At 42.7% G+C, this 20,854-nt stretch overlaps 1 pseudogene; it reads right to left on the reverse strand.

Moving 5' to 3' along the window:
* LOC118997263 (calponin-2-like) overlaps positions 1-20,467 on the reverse strand; it is a 31,900-nt pseudogene extending 11,433 nt beyond the window's left edge.
* Positions 20,468-20,854: the final 387 nt, after the last annotated feature.

Genomic DNA, 20,854 nt, shown 5'->3' on the forward strand with positions numbered 1-20,854 from the left:
CTCTCTGCAACTTCAAGCAACCAGGTCTCTTCTGGTGTTGCTCAAACCCTGCTTGGCCGTGGAGGGAGGGAGCAGTTGATCTGGCTCTTTCCCAAGGATTCTGTGGCAGGCCCGCTGCTCCCATGTGGTTTATGGTAGACCCAGTACCGGGTGCCAGATGCCAGGCCAGAGGCTACAGTTGCCCCTGTTCCCATGCTGGTCCCTGGGACCTTGTTGTCCTGCAGCAGTCTCCTTACCGTCTGTCTGGTTTTTCAGTGTCTGCTACAATTTTTTGTCTCTTATTTTTGTATATGCTGGGATACTGTTGGCTGTTTGCTCTGTTCCTCTATAGATCAGCCAGGCTTTTCTCCTGTGTGTAGGGGGAAGTGGAATTTGCACCCTCCTACTCAGTTGTCATGTTCTCTTCTGATCAAAATCTTCAGTAGTTTAACATGAATGTGGTTTTTGAGTCAATCTCAGAGGTTTCAAGGAAGATTAAAAAAAAAAGAACTCTGGGAGAGGAAGCTAGAATTTTCTGCACCAAGATGGTGAGGACCTATTCCCAGTGACTGTCAACATTCCCACATTCTTTTTGGCTGAAGCTAAAAAGAGCTAATGCTTTCTTTTAATTTTTAATGTAGGGTCCTCCAGGTCCCCCTGGTCTCCCCGGGTCTTGACATAAATGTACTCTGTTGTGGGGCATTTGGCCTCATACCGGTAAGTATTCTTGTTTCTCCAGAGATAATCTGCTTTAATTAAGTGCACTTTCTGATTTAAAAAAACAAAAACAAAACAAAACTCTGCATTCCAATTGAAGTCTTTGGAGCTCATTTACTAAATGAATTTGTTTTTCCTCCCTGTACCTCATTCCCCAGAGGAATATAGGGTTAGGTTTCCAAGGAGATGAAGGAGACAAGGTAAATAGGTTGTTGCAAAATACAATCTGCATTCCATATGCTCTGAGAAATGTGTCAGGATACACCAATGTGCCTGCGTGTGTACCATACTTTGTTGGGAACTGCCCTGCCTGTTTTCAGAAGCTGTAACCCACCATGGCTAAGGCTGAATAAAAAGACCTTGGGACCATGAGCCACTAAGGAGACAAAGCTTATCCTCCCAGCAGGGGCACAGCCTCTGCCCCCTTTACTTCACTCTGTTTGGCCCCGGGTAGATGACTGGTTAGCTAATGAGGGGTAAGATTTCTCAAGGGAGAGATGACCTAAGACAGGCATGGCCATGAAGGGGCCATCAGGGAAGGACTTAGGGGACTATAGAAAAGGGGTGATAGACCCTCACCCCTCAGCTTTGACATAGCCTGAGTCTTCATTCTGTCTGTAAGAAGTTTCCTAATCTCTTGGCTACCTTACTTACCCTGATTAAGCCTGAAACAATGCCAGAGGGTGGTGCAGCCCTGGGCAGGAATGTGTCGTTCCCCGGGGGGAAATGAGACTTAAGAAAGCTTGCATAAAATTCTGTGAAACCTGCTTTGCTAAGAATGTCAATTTTCTGATAAGGGTCCAAGCATGAAATGAATTTGTTTCCCAAAGTTTTATAGCCCTTTAGCTAATTCACCCTGACTCAGAATAAATCCTCATTGTTCTTTGAATGTTATCTATTGTATGATCATTACTGCCTGATATTGATTGACAAGCTTTACCTGTTTTTCTGTGCAAATTAAATGCAATAAAGCCCATCGAGGAACAGGCTCAAGGCCCTTTTCCTCTGAGAGATTGGCCACCTTTCCTCCCCAAGCAGAACATGTGTTGGTAGACTTATTCTCATCTGCAGCAGCCAGGGGTGGGGAGAGGAAAGGCTCTTTGAGCAGAGCCCATATCCTATAGTACATGACTCTTTGCCTTTGGAAATGAGCATTTTCTACCCTACATTGATACTCGATGGAGTCCCTTGAGGGCTGCATGTGTACATGCCACACATAGGCTATTGTGGTGATTCTCCTTTAAAATACTGTAGTCTTCCTGCTTCCTACCTGTGAAGTGTGTATGTCTTACAAATGTACTTTCTTCAAATATATTTCCTTTTTTTCCCACCTATTTGTATACTGTGTCACTTTTCTCTGCTTTTCCTGTTATTTCTCTTTCCTTTTTCTTCTTTTCTTCTTCTTCCCTCTTCTTCCTCTTGCTCCCCTTCTCCTCTTCTCTCTATCACCCCTTTAAGCATGATTTATCCATCCTCTTTTTATGTTTTCTTCTTCATTCTCCCATTTATATTTGTACAAACTGTATGGTAATTTGGGAGCTTCAAGAGAGACTCACATTTTGTACTTCTTTCCCTTCGTGGCTGCCTTGTACAGATTGCACTGCATTCAAGAAGTGAATCCAGCCTTCAAGAAGTGAATCCAGCCTCCAGTGTTTTATATTTTTAAAGAATTTATTTATTTATTTTTAGAGAGAGGGGAAGGGAGGGAGAAAGGGAAGAAGAGAAACATCAATGTGTGTTTGCCTCTCACATGACACCCACTAGAGACCTGGCTCTCAAGCCAGGCATGTGTTCTGACAGGGAATCGAACCGGTAATCCTTTGGCTCACAGCCTGCATTCAATCCATTGAGCTACACCAGCCAGGGTGCCTCCAATGTTTTAATGTGGGCTTCACTGCCTCTGCTTGTGCTCTTGGCAAGGATTAGACCAGTTAGAGTTTAATCACGATTGCCAAAAGGTGGCCATTCTCCTTGCTCAAAACCCTTTTTGCTTGTTTCTAAACACCTTTCATGCATGGCCATGGCAACCATGAACCTGCAGTTTCCTTCACCCTTTGGCACTAACAGTTTTGTTTCCTTTTGGGCACAAGGGTGAGAGTGAAGAGGTAAAATTGATGGACAGTGTATTTGTGAATTACATCCAGAGGACAAACACACCCTCTAGAGAAATGATCTGTGTGGTTTCTGCTTTGCTTAATGTTCCCTTTGATCTTACAGGGAGATGTTGGCCTCCCTGGACCAGCAGGACCCCCACCATCTACCGGAGAACTGGAATTTATGGGATTTCCCAAAGGGAAAAAAGGATCTAAGGTAGTGAACATTTAAGAACAGGAATAGTTAATAAGCATTTTCCTGTTAATATCAAAGTTCAATCAAGTAACCAGACTACACTGGAAAGATATAGGATTCTGGACAATGGATTTTTGTTTGGAAATGAGGTAAAGCAGTCTTTGTTTTGTCTCTCATTACAAGCTTTCTAAAAAGTGAGCTGTTTTTTATTTTTTTGGTATGTGCATATGAGCATGCCTAGGTTTTGAATATTCACTTAAGTGATAATTTTTTGTGCATTTCACTTTTACAGATCTATTATCAAGATGCTAAATAACTTTAAACAACTATTAAATAGTTGGGTATTTTCCTCCTAACTCCAAAGTTTCTCAATGCTTATGTTGTTCTCAAAGCACTGTGACAGAACACATAGGATATAAATGGTTGCTTTTTGAGTTATCATTTTTAAAAAGTTGTTTGCCCTTAAAACTTGACCCTGCAAGAAGGATATACTGTCATCAAGTGGCAGTAGATGCCCTAATTTACCTGATCTGAATACCAAAGCCTGAAGCTGCAGACCTGTTTAAACAAAATATTTTAAAAACTGTATTTTGATGTAAGTGAGTATGTATATGGATATATTTGAATGACTGTATGCTGTTAAGGTGTGCAGATATCTTTCAGTAACCTGTATTCCCCTTTTTCCTGGGGTTTACTTAAGTTTTATGATCCTCCACTTGTGGTCAAGACATACAGGCAGGGGGAGATGTTTATTTCCATTTCTTTAATTTGTATTTGTGCAAGCAATAGCTCCAGGACCCCTCCAGGTTTACAGGAAGTATCCATTGATTGGAAACAGTTTGTGAGCATATGAAAGATTGTCTGTATCCTTGATCATGCCCAAACTTTAGAGAGCCCTTGCAGGGCACATATGAAATTAACATATCAGGGAAATATGGATTAAAATGTTATATGTCCCTATCCAAACTGTAATTGTTAACCTTTCCCAAAACCATTACTTTTTTGCAGCCTGTAATTTGCTATAGGAAATCACACTGCACAGCTTCTTCCACTAGAAAGAAAAGAGATGATGAGTGTTTCTGTCCCCCGACCTATGTGGGCATTTGAGCTTTTATTTTAGATTTTCTTTTTCTGCCATGGGCCTTGGTTGTTCCAATACCACAAAAGCTTCCTAAATTATGATATCTTGGCACAGTTACTTGTTCCAGAGCCTGGGAAGTCTGTACCACCCTTTGGTGCTTCAATCCTGGTATCTCATTGGTTCCCCACTGCTCAGCCCAACTTTCTCAAGAGAGCCATCTCCTCTCCTTTATGTTCACTGCTTCCTACTGCTACTCACTAAGCTTTCTTTGTTTTTACAGGGGGAACCAGGGCTTCTCGGTTTCCCAGAAACAAGTGGCCCTCCAGGTCTCCCAGTAAGTCTTTCTATGTGGTCTACATGTATACAGTATTTGACTGGACAAAAGTTATAGCAATAGAAGGCTAACAGGAAGACTTCTTTCTATTATTATTATACAGAATCCCACCATCTTCATTATTAGAAGGCATTTGAAATGTTCTTGTTTCTTGAACACATGGAACATTATCATGGTTCTTCATGAGACTATGTATCTTAGAGGTTAGTAATTCAAGCTCTAGAATTAAAACAGACCTAGGCTTAACTTGTGGTTTCACCAGTTTCTAGTTGTGTGACCTTGGAGAAGTTTCATAACTTAAAGAAAAGGACTTTGCACATGCCTGACATTTATCAATTGTTCAGTAAATGGGAGTTAATTTTAGTAGTCCTATCTTCACTTTTCCGTCTGCCTTTGATCTTAACTTCTCTCACTTGCGAAACCTTCTGTGGGCCCCTATGTGCTAGGTAGGCATTCTGCTGGACTCTCAGGTTGCAAGAGTAATAAGAATTTAATAAGTAAAAGTCCCTGTCCTTGAGGGGAGTGCATTGTAATGGAGAAGTGAGGGAGGATACAGACAATAAACAAGGAAACAAGTGAATCAAGAACAAGTTCATATAGTGGTAAAGGATATAGAAGATAAAAGAGTACAGTGATGGAGCACAGATGGGGAATGTGTTGGGCGACTTTGGACTATCGTCAAAAAGGACCTCTTTGAGAAAGTAAAAATTATAAGTGAACAAGTCACATGAAATCAGGAAGATTGTTTTTATCTAAGGGAGCTATAAGTATGAACTCCTTAATGTTGGAAAAAAACTCAGAACTTTTGAGGAACAACAGGAAGTTAAGTGGATGGGAGCGGAGTGAAGAAGGCTGAGAACCAGGCAGAGAGGAACTAGATCATGGAGACTTTTATAAGTCAGATGTGGCTTTTATGTTAAATGTAGCAAGAAGCCATTAGAAGGCTCTGACTTATATTTTTAAGATTACTCTTGTGGGCAGCACACAGGGGAGTGGAGAAAGAAGGGGTATGAGACTGCAACAGACCAGGAGAGAAATGGTAGTGGCTTAGACTAGGGTCATAACAATGGAAATGAAGAGAAGTGCATGGATTCAAAATATAAAAAGTTTATTTTTTATTATTGAACATTTTAAACATATACAGAGTGGAGAGAATGACATAATGATACAAACATTAATAATTACCAACTCATAGCAATAATTACCAATCTGAAGCAAATAACAACCATACCATTTCATCACAAATACCTCAGCATTTCTAAGAGATAAGGGGTTTGCAAAAAACATAGTAACAATACCATCACTAGTAATTAATTATTAGTAGTTAATTATTAGTAATTACTTGGTATCAGATAATAAGTCAGGATTCAGACTTATAGTTGCCATATGTGCATGTGAGAGAATATTTTGTAATTGCCATATTGGAATTAAGATCTAAACAAGACCCACATGTTACATCTGGTTGATGTGTCTCTTGAATTGTAAGATGTATTTTGAAGAAGGAGCTTATAAGATTTTCATGGATTGGGTGTAGGCATAGGGAGGGAAATGGATGATTAAAAAATGAATGAGCCTACTCCTACTTGCTGGCAAAGTGGAGATGGATGACTCTAGTCCTTCTCTACATTTCTTTGAAACACTGTCTCTCTGGATGGCCAGAAGACAGAGCCAGTAGAGCCACTGGCACAGGTTGCTTCCATGATGATCCCTGTTACTCTGTATCTAATGAACGAGAAAGGAAGAGAACCCTGCTGCTGGGGACAGGACACCTGCACTTCTGACCCAGCTCTAGTTCTGGGACTTTTTGAAGTCTCTGAACCTCTCCGTATATCTGTAATATAGCAGTGGACATATCTGTTGTTTGGAGGCCCAACCCTCAATGTATGTAAACTTTCTTTGCAAAGTATAAAGCTGTGCTGTCCAAAATGATAACCACTTACCACATATGGTACTGAGCCCTTGAAATGTGGCTAGTCTGAAATTAAACGTGCTATAAGTGTAAAATACACAGCAGACTTTAATAATTAGGAATGAGAAAAGTCTAAAATATCTCATTAACAATTTTTACTTCAATGTTGAAATGATAATATTTACCATATATTTGGTTAGATAAATGTTACTAAAATTAATCTCACTTATTTATTTTACTTTTTTAAAGTGGCTACTAGAACATGTAAAATAACATAGTACCTCACATTATATTTCTATTGTACAGCACACATGCAAAGTACTTTGCATGTGTGCTGGGAAAGATGGTTTACAACTTTTTTGGTGAGCATTTCACATAGATTCTAGTCACCTCATATGATGCTCTTGAGTAAGCAAGGTGGGCTGGGCTTATCTCCTTGTACTGATGAAGAAACCATGGCCTGAATGAATGAACAAGACTGTACAGAGTCACAGAGCAAGTTATTAGCAGAGCTGAGAAAGAAATTCAGCTTTGCCCTGGCTGGTGTAGCTCAATGGATTGAGCACAGACTGTGAACCCAGGGGTCACTGGTTTGATTCCCAGTCAGGGCACATGCCTGGTTGCAGGCCAGGTCCCCAGTGTAGGGTGCAGCCACAGACTGATGTTTCCCTCCCCCTTTCTCTCTCCCTTGCCCATCTCTAAAAGTAAATAAATAAATAAATAAATAAATAAATAAATAAATAAATAAGAAATTCCGCTTTCTTCAATTCTAGCCAATTCAGAGGTTTCCCCCCTTACTACACTGCCCCCTACAGTCCAGTTAGTTTTCCTCATTATGGTGGTAGGTTTTATGGTCCCTGGTGTTTACTGGTTTCACTAGTTCACTCTCCCTTCCCCCTCCCATTCCCTTCCGGGGTCTACCTCAAAAGATTCCTCCTGCTACTATTTCACCATGTTCCTTTTTGTTCTGTAAAAGAAAGAAAGACTGGCTGACAACAATGCAAGGTGATAGATTGCAATATCATTTCAAGCTCAGCATTTCCAGTGTTTTGCAATGTAGGCTAAAAATTAGAAACCCCTGTTGATTATAAATATATCCAAGCTGGACAATACCTCCCTTTGTATAGTGCAGTGTGTTTTCAGAGGGTGGGAATAAAAAATACCAGAGTTCTCAGCCCACTTTGGCATAGATTTGATATCTAACCCTTGCCAAATCATGTAAATCCATCACTCCTAACATCTCTACCTGCTTAATGGGAACATTTATAACTACCTCATGTGTTTATGACAGAAAAGGTGTGAGAGATTCAGAGCTTTTCAGAGGAAACACACTTCTCAAATCCAAAGCCCTCACATAAGCTTTCAATTATTCACACAAGGCAGTGCTGAGGATGCAAATCTCTAGGGAATCTAAAATGTTCCCTTTAAGTATTTGTTTCCTTTTCACAGGAGCCTAAATCTTCATAGGAACTGCTGACAAGTGGCCAACTTGACAGATTTATTCCTCACTTTCTTTCTCTTGCCCCCCGCAGTGACCAAATATCTGATTTTTTTTGGCTTAGCCCCAGCTTTATACATTTCACCCATTGTCTCCAGGAGCATACTCACACTTGTAGGCCACAGGTACACCCACGGGGATTGTCACAATTATATACCCTCAGTGCTTTCTGTACAAGGCATGAGCAAACACATGGTAAGGCAAAATGGAAGAGATGAGGGAAGAGGGAAGAAATTGGAAAATCCTGAGGTACATATTAAGTGGATCTGAGGCAGCTACTGGGCAGGTGGGGTTCTCCTTCAATTGTGCACCAGGCTTTCCAGGCACTTCAGGTAGGTCCTTTGGAGATGGAGCCCCAACTTGCCAGACCTAAGCTGGCTTTGGGCCCTGGTGCCCCAAAGGATGTTAGCAGCAGTGTGACGTGGCCAGAGTTGAGAAAGAAACTCCACTTTCCTAATCTCTCAAGTTTTAAATCTAGTCACCCTTGGAGTGCCAAGTAGAATAGATCTCTGCAGTTTAGCTTGAAAATATTACCACAAATCCCACCCTGTGCCCTCCCCCACAACCTTCCTCTCCCTTTTCATGCTTCAGCCTCCCTCCTGCCTTCCCTAGTTAGAGAATCCCCCCTGCCATGGAGGGGGCGGGGTCTAGCTGTGTCCATTGACTTCACTGGGCCATGTGGAGTCATTGGGTCAGGGGAGAAGCTCGAGCAGAGTGTGACTCTCTGGTGGCCTGCCTTTCAAGGGTACATGTCTCTGAGGACCATGGCTGGTGTCTCTCATTGGGCAGTGGGCCTGACACTACTAGTTCCAGAGTAGTGTTTGCAGAATTTCTTCTTCTTTTACCATCCTCCCCATCCTGCCTCAGTGACTATATCATCTCTCTCTACTCCTGTCCACGTGCCTAAATAGTTATTTATAGAGCAACTGATATTCTTTTTACTCCCTTTGTCCTTCTGTATTTCTGGGGTCTTCACATAACCTGTCCAGATAAGAAACTGGTACACAAGCTCACAGACTAACACTCCCACTGGCTTTGCCTCTCAGGGAATTATCTTACTGTACACTATAACCTGGCAAAGCCAGGGGCCCCTGAACTCATGCTGTGGGATTGGCCCCCATTGAATTTCCTTCTCTTGTTGTGGAATCCCCTTCACAACCTCCCATTTTAATCCTGGGGATTCAGCTAGTTGATGCTTTTCAATCCATAGAAAGTCAAGTCAGCCATTCATTTAGGCCCTCAGTGGCCCAAATATCTCTGTAGTCACTGATTTAATCCTTTGGTTTTTTAATTTCCTTTCTTTGTACCTGAACATTCCACTTTGGCAGCAGCTCAGGAGGTTAATCCCATTGACCAACTTAAAGCATGGTGAAAGAAGTCTCTGAATACCTAGGAGACCAAATGGGCCTTGAGGATTTCTACAGTACTTGGCACTAGGGGGTCTTTCAACCTTAATGTCAAGGAACTGGCTGACTTAACTGCTTGCATGAGGGATTAAAAGGGCAGCCCTGTATCCATGGTTCCCTGGGGAAGCTGAAACAATGGCTCAGCTTTAACCTTTACTTCACCGACTAGTTTAGGAAACAGCCATTATGGTGTGATACAGATGGGAAGTTCCAGGAAATTAGAGTCTAGTTGCCACCCTGGCTTTCCAGATCTCCAATCAGAGGCTAAAGTTTGAGCCACTTTCATAAAGTGGGGAGAAATTATAATCAGAAGGGGTTTGTGTGCTCTAGCAGCTACTATGCCATGCTGGAAGTAATAACCATCGGTGTAGCACTCTGGCTGGTAGGTGCTAATGTTTCAGCCAACTAAGAACTCTGCCTATTTGCAGCATGCATAGGCCACTGTTGAAAGGCCATTTTGAAAAAACAACCAGAAGTCATGGCAATGGGCAGTGGCCCAAATCTGGATGGAGTCTCACTTCACAGCTGTCCTGTGTTCTTTCTTTTGTGATTTGGCACATCCTGGAAAGAGAGGTCCAAAGGATGAGGCAGGTTCGCCTGCATCAACTAGAAAGAGAGGTCTGCCTGGGCTGAAAGGCCTTCCTGGAACTCCAGGGTTAATTGGCTTCCAGGGGAATGCAGGCTTGCCAGGAGGCACTGGGCTGCCAGGCCTGCCAGGCCTGAATGATAAGTGCAGTGATCAGGAAGGCACCAGGGGTTGCCAGAAAGGGCCATCCACACTGTCCCAGCTTGTCCCTTCCCCTCTGCCTAGGAAAGGGGAACAAAGAAGGAGGTTGGCAGTGCTTTTTGTGACAAAATACTTGCACAAAGATCAAGAGGACTCCACACAAGCTAAGTCACCCTTACTGCCTGCTGGGTGGAACACTGGGCTGAAAAACATGGTCAGTAAACCCCAAGACAGTAGTAGCCTCACTGGGTTTATTCATTTGTGCCACTCCTACCACAAAGCCTGACAGATCTCACTTTCTGTGATTTTCCTGCTGGATACCAGAGATTGGGCAGGAAGCATTATCATTTTATACAGGGAGAAGTGACTGGTCTAAGGTCATACAACTGGTTAGTAACAGTGCCAGACTAGAGCTCATCTCTCTGCCTCCTTGTTACAGAACAGAGGTCCAAGAGGGGGACAATATTCGGGCCACCCAGGGATGCCAAAAACTGTTACGGAACAACAGCCAAAAGCTGTTACGGAACAACAGGGGCCGCTCCCAAGGACGGTTTACTAATACCTACTAATACTAATACCTACTGGGCTCATCTCTCCGCTACCAGAGAAAAGACATCCCTCAATGCCAGAGGTTTGTGAAAAGGAAAGGAAATGTTTATTTAAAGCTGTACAGACTTAAAGTAGTGACCCAATGTCCCCATTAATATATCAAAGTCCTTTAGGATAACCACAGATGCCCACAGCACTTCCTTCTTCCCCTACCCTAATTCGGGGTACTGTAACTCAGAAAAAGAGCACACATCCATGTTTCCAGGCCACTGGCACTGTCAGCTATGTCACCGTCCAGATAGGATTTCTAATTAATCCAAAGTCATGTGGCACCTTCTCATGGTCCACTGGCAAGAGTTCTTTCACCCTTCTTCCAGGCAAAGTCTCTCCTGCTTCCCAGGCCATGCGGCCAAAGGGAGAACCCCAAAGCCACGTGGGCCTCCTATACCAAAGCTGCAGGGGTCTTTTACTCCACCAAAAGTGCGTGGTTTTCCTCCTGGCTGCAGGGGTCCCCACTTTGGCAAAGCCCCATGGTGCTCTTTCTCACATGGCCAAGAGGAGGTCCTCACTCTGCCAAAACTGTGTTACTCTCTCTTCAATGGCTGCTGTATCTACATTTAAATCCCCGTGCCAGTCCTCCTTTGCAGCCCCATTTCCGACTCCTCCCACAATCAGCTACACCTGCCAGGACTTCCATATCCTCCCAGCTTTACTGGGCTGCCATAGTGAGTCTGGGCAGGCATGGCCCAATTGCATGGAGCCAATCCTCAAGCTCTCACGCAGGCGTTGTAACTAGGGGGTGTTGCCTCCCACTTACATCCTGGGTGGAAGTCACTCCCTTCTCCCTGGCTCAAAATATGCCCACAGCTATTTAACATATCTATGAAACCAGTTAAAGGTTATAAATGTGTTAAATGACCATTCTAGAGGTTATCTGCAAAACTGTTGCTATGCAAAACAATTCTCAATGGCTCTGCTCCATTTGTCCCTTCCCCCAACTAACACCTGTTGGGGGTGGGGTGTGGGGTTAAGGGATAAGGACATCATATATCTCTTTCTAATATTTCCTGGACACTTGAGTTCTGGACCCCATTCCAAATCCCTTTTGGATTTGGATTTTGGGGGGCCCCCTCTTGGCTGCACCCTGTTACATCCTGGCCCTGGGCTTTTTGTGTGTGTGTGTGCCGCACAGGAGCTCTATTTTGACAAATCATGAAACAGGTGTCTACCTCTTCTTTCCTTCTTGTTAGTGTCATGTCCCTGTTCAGGGAGATAGTATAATGTGTAATGACTAGGAACTTGGGCTTTGGAGTTAGAGAAACCTGGATTTGAATCCCTTCTTTGCAACTTCCTAGCGGTGTGACTTTAGGTAGGTTCATTAACCTCTCTAAGTCCCCATTTCCTTGTATATAAAACAGGGATAGTTATAGAAGTTCCTGTTTCTCAACAGGTGAGAAGGGGTCTGTTGGACTGATAGGTTTTCAAAGGATGCCAGGTCTCCCTGGTATTCCTGGTGCAAGTGGATTAAAGGGAATTCCTAGGTTAGATGGAAAAGTGGGACCATCTAGATGGGCTGGTAGCCCTGGTCAAAAAAGTAAGCTGGGGGATTGAATTTTGGAATTGTCATCTGGGCTTCCCAAGACACATTTTGTTTTGTCAATTTTGTCATTCATTGGGCTTGTACCAATCCTGCATCAGATAATAAGATTTGAGGCTCCTGAATGAAGTCCTTTCAACCCAAAAGACCTAATTTCTTCTGTTACCACTGTATGTTAGAGGGCTTGTCATACATTACCAGATGCTCAACAGAGGATGGTTTTGAGTATGGTATAAAGTTGCTTGTGGAGTTTGGGTTTATCGAATGATAGAGCATACACATAAATGCCAAGTTGGGAAAATGGGTGGGCAGAAGAATCTGGATGGGCCCATAAAGGGGACCTGGGGGTCGTGCAGGAAAGAGCTGATATGAGAGGTCAGCTCATTCCTGACCCCACATCTAAGCTCACTCTCACACAGATCTCATGATTTCCATCCACACAGGAGACAGGGGTGACCTGGGGCCAGTTGGAATTCCCAGTCTAAGACTTCCAATGCTGAACCTCCAGTTCAAAGGAGAAAAAGGTCTCCTGGATCCTGAGGTGCTGGGGTAGGGAATGGGCACAAGAAATGCCCAAGAAAGGTTTTAGAAGCAAACTCGATTTCCTTCTTGAGAAAATGCTCCACACTACAAGGCGCTCCAGAGTGTCAGTGTGGGTGGTGGCAGGGGATCCAGAGAGGATGTCTTCCCTGAGCCCAAGGAGCACCTGGACTTTGAGACTGCTGGTTTTCATTGTCTCTGTTTAACTGAATTTTTTAACCAGACTATTGTACTCCCAGAGGAGTCTGGCAGATGGTGGAGCATGGGCACTGAGCAGTTTTCCCAGTGCTGGAGCAGAGAGGGCCCTGACTGGTACCCAGTAAGGCTGAAGGCACCATCCCAACCCCCACCACCACCTCTGAGCTAACTGTCCCCCAGAGACAATTTGCCTGCCTGCAACCCAGGGCACCTGCACTTTGGGGAGCAGATTTTCTCTTGCCCAGAATCTTTTTCCAAGTCATTTGCCTCTTTCCCAGGTGACAAAGGAGAAGCTGGCCTCCCTGGATCACCAGGCTTACCTGGAGTTCCTGGATTCCCCAGTACCATCAAGGGACTTAGTGGGAGACCTGGCTCCCCTGATTCCACAGGACTACGAGGTTTACCCAGCCTGAAAGGCTCCCGTGGAATTTTGGGATTCCCAGGAATTGCAGGAGAAAGTGTATGTGTGCACAAATCTTCATCTTCCCACTAGGAAAGGTCCTCTATAGCAAAAGGATATGTCCTGACTGCCCACCATTTTGATCCCAGCCCCTTCCCTAGCTTACCCCAGACACATCCCTTTCCTTGAGTCTGACAGGTCTTTCCTTCTTTTTCTGAATACCTCCTCCTCTGGGCCTTTGTTCTTGTTGTCTCCCCCATGTGGCAGACTTCCTATTCTGCAATTGGCTAATGCCTGTCTATCTTCCAGGTCCCAATACAGGTACCACTCCTCCAGAAGCCCTCGAACTTCCAATGTACTGGCACACTATCCTTCTCACTACTTATATCCATCCTAATTGGTTCTGTGTGGGTCTGATTTCCTCAACGACATGGTTAGAACGTGAGAACAAGAATTGCCTTGTGTGTATTTTATCTGTATTCTGCAGTCAGCATCCCACACTGAGTTTGGCACATCATGAGAACTTGGTAAAGACTTCTTTTTTTTAATGTAAAGCACTTGGGTGTTTTTTTATACTTTTTCAAGTAGAGTTGTCTCCATATTCTCCCCACCACTCTCCCCCACCCCACCTCCAACCCTTGATCCTACCCTCCTTTGTATATAGTACAGACTTCTTGATGTTTTTATTTCAGAAAGGTCTTTGTTGCCTGTATAAGAGACAACAACTGGCAAATAATCAAATCCAGCTTCTCTGGGTTCTTAAAATATGGGATGGTAGAGTAGGCTCAGCATTGAATGACACTTGGGTTTGAATCTCAGCTCCATCACTCATTAGCTCTGTGATTTTGTGCATATTGCTTAACTTGTCCAAGCCTCACTTTTCTCATCTGTAAGAACCTGCTTCAGACAAAAGTAAAGATTGAGATGATACATGTAAAGCACTTAAAATTACATCTGGCACATGACGGTCTCTAAATAAATAGTAGTAATTATAGGAGTAGTATTGAAGGCACTAAATGAAGTGAATCAGAGAATAACTATGCTCCCTGCAGGCAAAGTCCCTATCCTTTAAAAGTGTCAGTCCATCTGTTAAAGAGAGCTCACACACACACATCACTGAAGCAATTGCAAAAGAAATAGTTCTCTGAATGGCCTTTACTACTAACATACTGGGAGGAATGGAATCAAAGTGGGAAAGAATTCTGGGAGGAGTCCAAGCATAAGAAATGGGTAGAATTAGTAGACATGGCAATGTGCAGAAAAAGCCACGTCAATGCAGGGGTGACCTGGGTAGTAGTCTAGTGAGCACAGTGACCCAGTCTAGAACTCAGACTGTACCCAAGATACTAGGGAGTGTATGTCTTTACTAAGTTCATCTCAAAATGAATCAAAACCATACCAGATACCCGGGGAAGTACTATATTGGTGGTAGCTGACATACCCACTTCCCAGATTCAGAGTGTGTTGGACATTAGCCACTGAAGCAGTTTTTCCTATAGAAGTGTAACACTGGCCCAAATTGAGACTCATACCTGCACATATACAGCTTGATACCTGGTGGCAGAAAGATATTGTGTTCCCTGCTGAACTTGTGGCAGAGGGCTAGCCCCACCTGTTGTAGCTATACTTTTTCCTGTGCATAATTGTTACTGAACAGCAAGTGGGGTCCTCCTGCCCACCACCACCCACTAGGAAAAATTCTGGAGGCAGAGGTTTGGTGAAAATGGAAAAGAGTCTTTATTCAAAAGCTACACAATTTTGGAATAACAGCTTTCCACATAAGCTGTTACTGACTTAAGCCTACCAACTAAAGCTGAAATCTTTTTATTTTATTTTTAAATTGTATTTTATTGATTATGCTATTACAGTTGTCCCAATTTTCCCCCTTTGCCCCCCTCAACCCAGTATGCCCCATTCCCCCAGCAACCCCCCCTTAGTTCATGTCAATGGGTTGTGCATATAATTCCTTTGGCTTCTACATTTCCTATACTGTTCTTAACACATCCCCCTGTCTATTTTGTACCTACCATTTGTAGTTCTTAATTTCTGCACCTTTTCTTGCTCCCCCCCTTCCCCATTCCAGCTGATACAACCTTCCAAATGATGTTCACATCCATGATACTGTTTCTGTTCTGCTTGTTTACTTAGTTTGTTTTAGATTAGATTGTTGATCATTATGGATTTATTGCCATTTTAATGTTCATAGTTTAGATCTTCCTTCTCTTAAATAAGTCCCTTTAACATTTCATGTAATAATGGCTTGGTGATGATGAAATCCTTAGACTTTAACTTGTCTAGGAAGCACTTTATCTACCCTTATATTCTAAATGATAGCTTTACTGGATAGGGCAATCTAGGTTGTAGGTCCTTGCCTTTCATCACTTTGAATACTTTTTGATAGTCTCTCTACCCTGTAAAGTTTCTTTTAAGAAACCAGCTGACAGTCTTATGTGAACTCCTTTGTAGGTAACTATCTACTTTTCTCTTGCTGCTCTTAGATATTTTCTTTATCTTCAACCTTCAACATTTTAATTATGATGTGTCTTCATGTGGTTCTCTTTGTGTCCAGATTGTTTGGGAGTCTCTATTCTTCTTGGACTTATATGTCTAATTACTTCACCAAATTAGGGAAATTTTCTTTCATTATTTTTTCAAATGAGTTTTCAATTTCTTGCTCTTTCTCTTCTTTTTCTGGCACTCCTATGAATTGAATGTTGGTTCATTTGAAGTTGTCTCAGAAGCTCCTTAGCCTATCCTTGTTTTTTTGGATTTTTTTCTTCTTGCTGTTCTGGTTGAATTATTTTTTCTTCCTTATGTTCCAAATCATTGATTTGATTCTTATCTTCATATACCCTACTGTTGGTTTCCTGTATTTTTTTGTATTTCACTTAGTGTAACCTTCATTTGTGTGTTTGTCTTTTTTTAATGCTGTTGAATAACCAATGGGTTCCTTGAGCATACTAATAACCAGCACTTTCAACTATATATCTGATAGATGGCTTATCTTCATTTTGTTTACTACTTTTTGTGGAGTTTTGTTCTGTTCTTTCATTTAGGCCCTTCTTCGTCTCTTCATTTAGGCAACCTCCTTGTGTTTGTCTCTATGTATTAGTTAGAGCTTCTTTGACTCCCTGTCTTAGTAGTGTGGCCTGTTGTACAAAAGCACCCTAGTAAGTTGAATGGGGTGAAGCCTTAGGTAATTGCCTGGGCAGAGCAACTCATGTGAACCAGGTTGATGTAGTCTCCAATATGGTGTCACTGCTCTATGGCTCTGTGTGGGGGAGGGCTCAGAAAGGGCACAATGATGCAGCCTTGCCTCTAGAGTGCTGTCTGGGAGAAATCTGTCCCCTGGCACTCACCCTGATGCCAGACACTTCAATTTCTTCCTGTATGCCACTGGTGCCCTTTCAGCTGTGTCCCTGATGCTGGAGCCCAGAGGGAGTGAGTCTGTGTAAGTCCTAAGTCCACTGTAGGCCCCTCAAGAGGAGACACCTGAGAATCCCACAGTTTCTTCCACCACACCAACTCTACTGGTTTTTACAGTCAGAAGTTATGGGGACTTACCTCCCTGACACTGGACCCATGGGCTGGGAGGTCTGGTGTGGGGTGAGATCTCACACTCCCAATGTATCCCTCCGGGTTTTTATTCATCACACATGAGTATGGGACTACCCATTCTGCTTTTTTTCTGCCTCTCTGTGCATATGTACCCTTCCTACCCACCTGGGTGAATGTGACTTCTTTAATTCCTTGGTTGTTAAACTTCCATACAGCTAATTTTTCTGATGAATCTGGGTGATAGTTGTCTTGTAGTTTAGTTGAAACTTTTGCTGTGGTTGTGTGAGGAGGCAAGCTGTGTTTACCTACACCTCAATCTAAGGCTGAAAATATGTTTAACTCTTAAGTTCTAGCTTTAATCACTTAAGCCCATCAACTGAGGCTAAAATCTTAACTGACACTCCCCTATCATTCTCCTTGCTACTTTTTAATTACCTTATTTCTATAAGATTGGTTTGTGAACTAAAACAACATGAGATACAAAAGCTACACAGTTTCAGAAGAATAGCAGGCTTCAGCCTCAGAGTTAGTCCTCTCTAGAACACTCAAAACCAAATAATCCTGCCACCCTCTGCCAGGCCAGACCAATCCTAGGCTGTACCTTGAGTTCTCTCTCCCATTTAAAATACTATCCTTTAGGAAACACAGCTGGCTATAGCACAATCATTCAGGCATCCCTGAGGAAGAGATAAAGAGAACCAGTCTCTGTATTCCTTTTCTTTAAATCTTCCAGCCCATAATTCTATGTACACTGGAGGTGTTCAATTCAGCCAATCCCATCCTAGATGGTTTCCCATTGCCTCAGGCAACCTCCTCCTACAGCCCCTCCCTTCTCCTCCTCCATAATATGATCAGACCTCTCTCTACCAATATCCCCCTTTAACACTTATTTCTCTTATTGGATATTGTAACCTTACAAAGGCAAATGGGTGAGGGTCTCATTCTTCTGTAGCTACTTCCTGCTAGTAAAAGTATGGTCCTACCTATTCCCTGGTCCACAGAAACCTAATAAAAGCGTATCTGGAGTGGAGGGAGGCCTTCACATGAGGGAGAAGGATCTTTCAGAGTCCAGGTCAGTTGGCTGTCCCTGGTAAGCAATGTGCATAATGTCCAAAGGATGGCACTGATAGACAAGGTGGCATCATTGGTGATTTCTGGAAGTGACAAATTTGGTAAGAGGGTTAGAAGGCACAGTCAGAACCATAATAGCGAAATGACAAAAGTAGGTACTGGTACAATGTCCTACATTAAGAAAGAGTGGCTTCCTTGGAGGAAGGTGTGCAAGGTGTGTCACGCCTGTCCTAAGGCCTTTTGCACACTAAACTTGGGCTGAGGGAAAATAATAGGATTCCCCCTTTTCATACTTTTGGGCTCTTTTTTTTCTAAGCTGATAAAGTAGAAAAGGAAACAGTTTTAAGCAAAGCTGACAGTCTCCTCCATACTTCAACAACTCAATTACTTAGTTCAGCCAAACAATTGAGTTTTAGGAGGTGGAGATGCAGAAGGGCTTCTTCAGTCAGGCCTATATTGTATAAATAATCCCCTAGATAAGTGAGATCATAAGGTATACAACCTATGAGAACAAAAGTGAGAGCACACAGGTTAATTCACACAACAAATCACAAACCAGTCTCTGAGTCCATGAGACTGTCTTTTGACAAGACATCCACTTGTAAGGCCTTCACTGTATGACATCAAACAATGACAATTTTACAAATCCTTCTTGTCCAATTGAACATCTCTGGTAATGTCACAAACTTAGTTCAACTTTCAAGTGAAAACAAAACTTTGAAGACTGTTAACTGCTCTAGAATCTAATGTTCACCACGTGGCATTGTTATTTCCCTTTCATACATTTTTTCTCCTTAAGATCACCCTCACTGTCACTAAAGGGACTTTATTAAGTCCAATTTTAATTTTTTTGCCTGTTTATTTTCATAAACACAACAAGAGCAACCACTGATCACATAGGATTTTTAAGTGTGCTTTGCTGGAACTCATGCAAAGAACCTTTAGATTGAGCTTTAGTCAGCCCTTCGGAGCACAGAAGCCAAGCCACACAACTGCCACATTGCTTTGCCTGAAATATTTGTATTCCTTAAGTCATTGAGGTTCCCATCGAGTCTTAAGGTTCCTCCTTGCCATCTTTCAGGAAAACAACATTCATTCCTTCCTCAGAAAGGCTGCCATGAACCATGTGACCAAACAAGGTACCAGACCATTCTCCAGTGGGCTTTTGTTAGCTTCAAAGTCAATCTCAGTTCTTCAAGTCTTTCTGGTAAGAATCAGAGTCCAGGCATGCCTCCTTCAGGCATGACATTGCAGACAAAGTCTTGCTTATTTAAACCACAATTGAAAAGTGGTCTTATTGGTTTTATGCAAAAAAAAAAAACCCTTTATGCCATTACTCACTCATTAAGAATGCCAAATTCATGAGGGATCAGGTAAGGGAGAAAAATACAAAGCAAAAAGGGAAATCCTTCTTTGAATATTCATAAAATTGTACCTTCATGCCTTATACCTTCTATTACTTACTTTCCCACTTGATATGAAATTTTAACTCTCCCTGGGAAATCTAAATTTCCTTTCAGAATGGAAACAAAGTGAAGTTTAAACCAAAAACAGAGCTCCAAAATAGAGGGGGGACTAGGACTAGTCTTAGAATCTCATCTCACACCAACTAGTCCCACTAGCCAGTCACATAGACAACCTTTCAAGATCACAAATGTTCCCAAGCCCCAATGATAGAGACATTCTCCCTCCTACTAGTGTATTCACTGGTCTCCTGGCAGAGATATGATCTCTCAACAACCAGTCTCATGGCAGAGACATGCTCTCTCATCCCAGCCAGACTCTAAGCATCAGCAAATGACTTTTCCTAGGTCCCAATGGCATACATATTCTCTTGCTTACCAGTCTCATGGTAGAGACAGAGGATTCCAGGTGCACACAAAACAGCAAAGTTCAAATCATGCAAAGAAACCAAGCAAACAGAATAAAGCAAAGACTACTGTATCCAAGAGCTGAGGTTTCCTTTCCTTCCAAGTTTAAAACTTTCACAACCTCCTATGTACCTTGTACTCATTCAGAAATAACCATACTCACTTTCACTCTTTGTGTGTCTTTTTCAAAACTGGGAAGGACCATACTCAAACTCAGTGTCTGGAAGATTAAAGTCCCTAGCTTTCCAAACACATAAATACAGTAAAAGGAACATTGTTACTTTGCATTGGGGTTCGCTGTCCTCTTTTGAAAGAGAAAATTCAAATCTCCTTTCAGAGTGCAGGTCCAGCATTCCCTTTTAGCATCAAACACAGCAGCAAGATTCAAGTCCTCCTTAGGTGATGCCTGTTTTATCTGTATGTGGTAGATTCAAGGCTAGATTCCCATTAGCTTTAGAGAAGAGTGTGTTGTCAACAGGACATCATTTCTTGGTGAGGACTTCCATCTTCTTTATTTTCCCTTTTGAGTGTCAGAAATTCCCGTCTCCAGTGCCCCCCCTCCTTGCAATGGGCACATTAATTGGTGCCTAATGGGTCTTTCCTCCCTCATTTAGACTTCCATTTCTCCTTCTGGTCTCCCCACATTGTTTGTAAGAAAGTGATGGCCTGTCCTAACTTACTTGCTTCCTGGGCATCATAAATTTTAAGGCTATGTCCACCAGCTGAAATGGATTCATTTGCATTGTCCCAGCTAAACACTGGAGTTTCTTTCTGATATCTGAGGCACTTTGCCCAATGAAAATTATGTTCACTACCCCCACAATCTCTGGTGCCTCTCGGTCAGCATCAGTGTGCTCTCTACAGGCCTGATAGATCCCTTCTAAAAATTCAGGAGTTCAGACTGATGTGGCTCAGTTCGTTGATCATCTTTCCACAAGGCAAAAAGCCACAGGTTTGATTCCCAGTCAGGGTACACGCTTGGGCTGTGGGCCAGGTCCCTGGTTGAGGTGAGTGTGAGAGGCAACTGATCAATGTTTTGTTCTCACATCAATGTTTCTCTACTTCTCTTTCTACCTCCCTTCCCCCGTCTCTAAAAGTAAATTAAAAATCTTTATAAAAATTCAGAAGGA

The sequence above is a fragment of the Sturnira hondurensis genome, unplaced genomic scaffold (assembly GCF_014824575.4).
Source record: "Sturnira hondurensis isolate 20B ecotype Veracruz unplaced genomic scaffold, ASM1482457v3 Scaffold0012927, whole genome shotgun sequence".
Lineage (NCBI taxonomy): Eukaryota > Metazoa > Chordata > Mammalia > Chiroptera > Phyllostomidae > Sturnira > Sturnira hondurensis.